Genomic DNA, 6,000 nt, shown 5'->3' on the forward strand with positions numbered 1-6,000 from the left:
GAATTTATCCCTTTCTTATAGATTTTCTAGTTTATTTGCCTGGAGGTGTTTATAGTATTCTCTGATGGTAGTTTGTACTTTTATGCAATCAGTGGTGATATCCCCTTTATCATTTTTTATTGTGTCTATTTTATTCTTCTCTATTTTCTTCTTTATTAGTCTCTCTAGCGGTCTATTTCATTAATCTTTTCAAAAAACCACCTCCTGGATTCATTGATTTTTTGAAGGCTTTTTTGTGTCTCTATCTCCTTCAGTTCTGCTCTGATCTTAGTTTTTTCTTGTCTTCTGCTAGCTTTTGAACTTGTTCGCTCTTGCTTCTCTAGTTCTTTTAAATGTGATGTTAGGGTGTTAATTTTAGATCTTTCCCACTTTCTTCTGTGGGATTTTAGTGCTATAAATTTCCCTCTAAACACTGCTTTAGCTGTGGCCCAGAGACTCTGGTACATTGTGTCTTTGTTCTCATTGGTTTCAAAGAACTTATTTATTTCTGCCTTAATATTGGTAATTTTCCTCCATCCCTTTATTTTGAGCCTATGGGTGTCTTTGCACGTGAGGTGGGTTTCCTGAATACAGCACACCAATGGGTCTTCACTTTTTATCCAATTTACCAGTCTGTGTCTTTCAATTGGGACATTTAGCCCATTTACATTTAAGGTTAATATTGTTATGTGTGAATTTGATCCTTTCATTATGATACTAGCTGGTTATTTTGCCTGTTGGTTGATGCAGTTCCTTTATAGTGTTGATGGTCTTTACAATTTGGTATGTTTTTGCAGTGGCTGGCACTAGTTTTTCCTTTCCATATTTGGTTCTTCCTTCAGGAGCTCTTGTAAGGCAGGCCTGGTGGTGACAAAATCCCTCAGCATTTGCTTGTCTGTAAAGGATTTTATTTCTTCTTAGCTTATGAAGCTTAGTTTGGTTGGATATGAAATTGTGGGTTGAAAATTCTTTTCTTTAAGAACGTTGAATATTGGCCCCCACCCTCTTCTGGCTTGTAGGGTTTCTGTAGAGAAATCCACTGTTAGTCTGGTAGGCTGCCCTTTGTGGGTAACCCGACCTTTCTCTCCAGCTGCCCTTAACAATTTTTCCTTCACTTCAACCTTGGTGAATCTGACAATTATGTGTCTTGGGGTTGCTCTTCTGAAGGAGTATCTTAGTGGTGTTCTCTGTATTTCCTGAATTTGAATGTTGGCCTGTCTTGCTAGGTTGGGGAAGTTCTCCTGGATAATATCTTGCAGAGTGTTTTCCAACTTGGTTCCATTCTCCCCATCACTTTCAGGTACACCAATCAAACGTAGGTTTGGTCTTCTCACATAGTCCTATATTTCTTGGAGGATTTGTTCATTTCTTTTCATTCTTTTTTCTCAAATCTTGTCTTCTTGCTTTGTTTCATTAAGTTGATCTTCAATCTCTGGTATCTTTTCTTCCACTTGATGGATTTGGCTATTGATACTTGTGTATGCTTCACGAAGTTCTCGTGCTGTGTTTTTCAGCTCCATCAGGCAATTTATGTTCTTTTCTAAACTGGTTATTCTAGTCAGCAATTCCTCTAACCTTTTATCAAGGTTCTCAGCTTCCTTGCATTGGGTTAGAACATGCTCCTTTAGCTCAGAGAAGTTTGTTATTACCCACTTTCTGAAGCCTTCTTCTGTCAATTCATCAAACTCATTCTCCATCCAGTTTTGTTCCCTTTCTGGTGAGGAGTTGTGATCCTTTGGAGGGGAAGAGGCGTTCTGGTTTTTGGAATTTTCAGCCTTTTTGCACTGTTTTTTTCTCATCTTCGTGGATTTATCTACCTTTGGTCTTTGATGTTGGTGACCTTCAGATGGGGTTTCTGTGTAGAAGTCCTTTTTGTTGATGTTGATACTATTCCTTTCTGTTTGCTGGTTTTCCTTCTAATGGTCAGGCCCCTCTGCTGCAGGTCTGCTGGAGTTTGCTGGAGGTCTAATCCAAACCCTGTTTGCCTGGGTATCACTAGTGGAGGCTGCAGAACAGCAAAGATTGCTGCCTGTTCCTTCCTCTGGAAGCTTCATCCCAGAGGGACACCCACCAGATGCCAGCCAGAACTCTCCTATATGAGGTGTCTGTCGACCCCTGCTGGGAAGTATCTCCCAGTCAGGAGACACGGAGGTCAGGGACCCACTTGAGGAGGCAGTCTGTCCATTAGCAGAGCTCGAGTGCTGTCCTGGGAGACCTACTGCTCTTTTCAGAGCTGGCTGGCAGGAATGTTTAAGTCTACTGAAGCTGTGCCCAAAGCAGCCCCTTCTTCCAGGTGCTCTGTCCCAGGGAAATGGGAGTTGTATCTATAAGCCCCTGACTGGGGCTGCTGCCTTTCTTTCAGAGATGCCCTGCCCAGAGAGGAGGAATCTAGATAGGCAGTCTGGCTACAGTGGCTTTGCTGCCCTGCAGTAAGCTCCACCCAGTTCAAACTTCCCGGCAGTTTTGTTTACACTGTGAGGGGAAAACCGCCTACTTAAGCCTCAGTAATGACAGACGCCTCTCCCTGCACCAAACTCGAAGTCCTAGGTCAACTTCAGACTGCTGTGTTGGCAGTGAGAATTTCAAGCCAGTGGATCTTAGCTTGTTGCGCTTTGTGGCAGTGGGATCCACTGGGCTAGACCACTTGGCTCCCTGGCTTCAGCCCCCTTTCCAGGGGAGTGAACAGTCCTGTGTCGCTGGCAGTCCAGGCGCCACTGAGGTAAGAAAAAAAAAAAAAAAAAAAAACCTCCTGCAGCTAGCTCAGTGTCTGCCCAAACAGCCGCCTAGTTTGTGCTTGAAACCCAGGGCCCTGGTGGTGTAGGCACCCGAGGGAATCTCCTGGTCTGTGGGTTGCGAAGACCATGGGAAAAGCATAGTATCTGGGCCAGAATGCACCATTCCTGATGGCTTCCCTTGGCTAGGGAAGGGAGTTCCCCAATGCCTTGTGCTTCCCGGGTGAGGTGACACCCCACCCTGCTTCAGCTTGCCCTCCACGGGCTGCACCCACTGTCTAACCAGTCCCAATGAGATGAGCCGGATAACTCAGTTGGAAATGCAGAAATCACCCGCCTTCTGCATTGATCTCACTGGGAGCTGCAGACTGGAGCTCTTCCTATTCATCCATCTTGCTAGCCACCCTCAGTTTTACATTTTAAGTTTGACAGTGATTAGACATCCAAGTGAAGACTTTTTATTTTATTTTATTTTTTGAGACACAGTCTTGCTCTGTCACCCAGGCTGTAGTGCAGCAGCATGATCTTGATTCACTGCAACCTCCGGAAGGCCTCCCAGGTTCAAATGATTCTCCTGCCTCAGCCTCTGGAGTAGCTGGGATTACAGGCACCCACCACCACACCTGGCTATTTTTTGTATTTTTAGTAGAGATGGGGTTTCACCATGTTGGCCAGGCTGGTCTCAAACTCCTGACCTCAGGTGAAACACCTGCCTCAGCCTCCCACAGTGCTGGGATTACAGGCATGAGACACTATGCCTGGCCTTCAAACTTTCCATGTATTAAATTTATTAATTTATGTTTGTATTGACTCATCATTTTTTAAATGAGTGTAATCTGTTTCCATCATTAATTCTCAAATCATCTCATCCCATGATTTGAAGAAGTCTAAATAAATAAATATCCAATTGTCCCAGATTTGGTCAGTAAAAAGCCCCTCAAGCTGGCTTCTCTCTTTCTGATATACCCCCATCATTCTTAGGGCACTTTTTTTTCTGGTTCAGCAGATGTTCCAGGGTTAATTTGTACTTTTGCTGGCCCAGTACTGGAACCAGCCATTTCTCAAAGAACCCTGGTTATTTTTGTGGAGAATGATACTTAGAAGTCAAAATCTGGGGCTAGATATGCTCAGTTGCTACTGGGGTGTAGCTACTCCCAGGCTCTGTCAGTGGTCAGAAATGAGGAATATAGAGACAAAAATAGAGATACATGAAAACATATACACTTTTACATCTATATTTATTTCTATAACTATATATCTCTATCAATCAATCAATTTAGATATATAACCATAAATTCACACAAATATCTCCTATTCTAATCAAACATCACAAGGTTTATTCTAGTATTCTTTTCCATCTGACAATAGGGAACCTGGCTCTAACTTTTTAATATATTTATTTATGTAATTAAGCCCCCTGTAATAACAGATCATTGATTGTCACCACCACTCTCTTCTAGGCACAAATGTCCTCCTCAGTCCACTCAGTCTCTGACACCCATACCTGTCTACCCCTGCCATGTAAATGTCTTTCTCATTCTGCTTAGGCTTTGACTCCTCGTGCATGACCAGTTTTCTGTGTGGATACCCAGTAGCCCATACTATGCTGCCCCTCTCCTTGGATGTCCTTCTCACTCTGCTCAGGCTATAACTATCCTTGCTACACAGTCCTCTTATGCAAGCATCCTCCTTTCCCAGATTGGGCTCCAAAATCCCAGTTGGCCTCTGTGATTCTCCCCAACTCAGGCCCAATTCCAACCTTGCTTTTTCCACCTAATGGCTTTGGGATCAAATCATTTAAGAAGAGAAGGGAGAGAAAGGAAAGGGGAAGAGAAAGATATATATATATATATATATCCTATATCTATAACTATATCTATATCTCTACCTAGATATCCTATATCTAAAACTATATACAAACTATATGTATGGAACTATATATATACATGTATATATGTATGGAACTACATATATACACACATATACATGTGTATATATATAGTTTTTGAAGCCACAAGACTGATTGAAAGCTCCTAGGGAATGAAATGAGGGTAGATAGAGAAGAGGAGAACTGAGCTAGCTGTGGGGAACTCCAGTTTTGACATTTACTTGTCAGAGTAATAAAGAGGAATCAGCAAAGTAGACTCCAAAGAAGCCAAAGAGATAAGGGAGAAACAAGGAGAGAGAGGTTTTTTTGGAAGCCAATATAGAATGTGTTCCAAGAAGATCAACTGTGCTGAATACTGCTAAGAGGTCAACCATGATATCATGAAGACTGATAATTTGGCATTGAGTTTAGTGATATGGAGGGCAATGGTATACTTGATGAAAGTATTGCCAGTGGAATAGTGAAGGCAAAAAGGCTTATTAGAGTGGATTCAAGATAGAATGAGAGATGACCGAGGGACAACAAATTTAGATAATTCCTTTGAGATTTTCTGCAAAAAGAAGTGGAGCTGTGGCTAAAGAAGGATGTGAGATCAGGATAGAGTTTCTTTTATTAGGTGGGAGATATTCAAATATATATTATATGTTGATGTTAATGATTCTACAGAAAGAGAAAAGTTGATACAAGAAAGAGATAGGATAATTTTGGGAGCAAAAGAGGATAGGACCAAGGGCACAGGAAGGAGGGGTTAGACTCAGACAGAAACAGGAATATTTCAACCTTCATAGTAGAAGGGAAAGTAAGAGGCAGGTAAGTGAGTAGAATTAGAGGTGAGAAATTGTGAAGGTTCTCTTCTAGTTGCTTTTTTTTTTCAGTGAAGTACTAATAGAAAGCAAGATCATCAGCTGAGAGGGAGGAGGAAGAAAGAGGCTTGAGGGGAACAGCTTCATCTGAAGAGTAGAAGAGTCAAATGACTATGGAATTATAAAGAATTGCTGGGCAACACTGAGAACCCACTTGAGGCTTGAGGTCATAATTTTAAAGTGAGTCCAATTAGCATGATAATGTGTTCTTCTCCAGTTGATTAGATGTAGGCATGGAGTAGGTGGGAAGTTGCATTTCAGCAGGCTTGGAGTTTTGCCAAGCAAGTACCAAAGGAGAGAAGGGCATGGGTGTTGAGAGTGTGAATTCTCTGTACAAACCATAGGTGGTTACCTCATGAAGTATTTTATGAAGCATTATATAATGCTTAAAGTGCATTTTAATAAAAAATTTATAAAGTAGTTTCATAATAGTGATACATGTATATATGTGTATTTATATTGAAAAATATATAAATATGTAAATAAAATATTATCTTAACTATAATTGCCAATAAAATTTGGAGATAATATTGTTTAT

Source organism: Nomascus leucogenys, chromosome 12 (genome assembly GCF_006542625.1).
Source record: "Nomascus leucogenys isolate Asia chromosome 12, Asia_NLE_v1, whole genome shotgun sequence".
Taxonomy (NCBI): Eukaryota; Metazoa; Chordata; class Mammalia; order Primates; family Hylobatidae; genus Nomascus; species Nomascus leucogenys.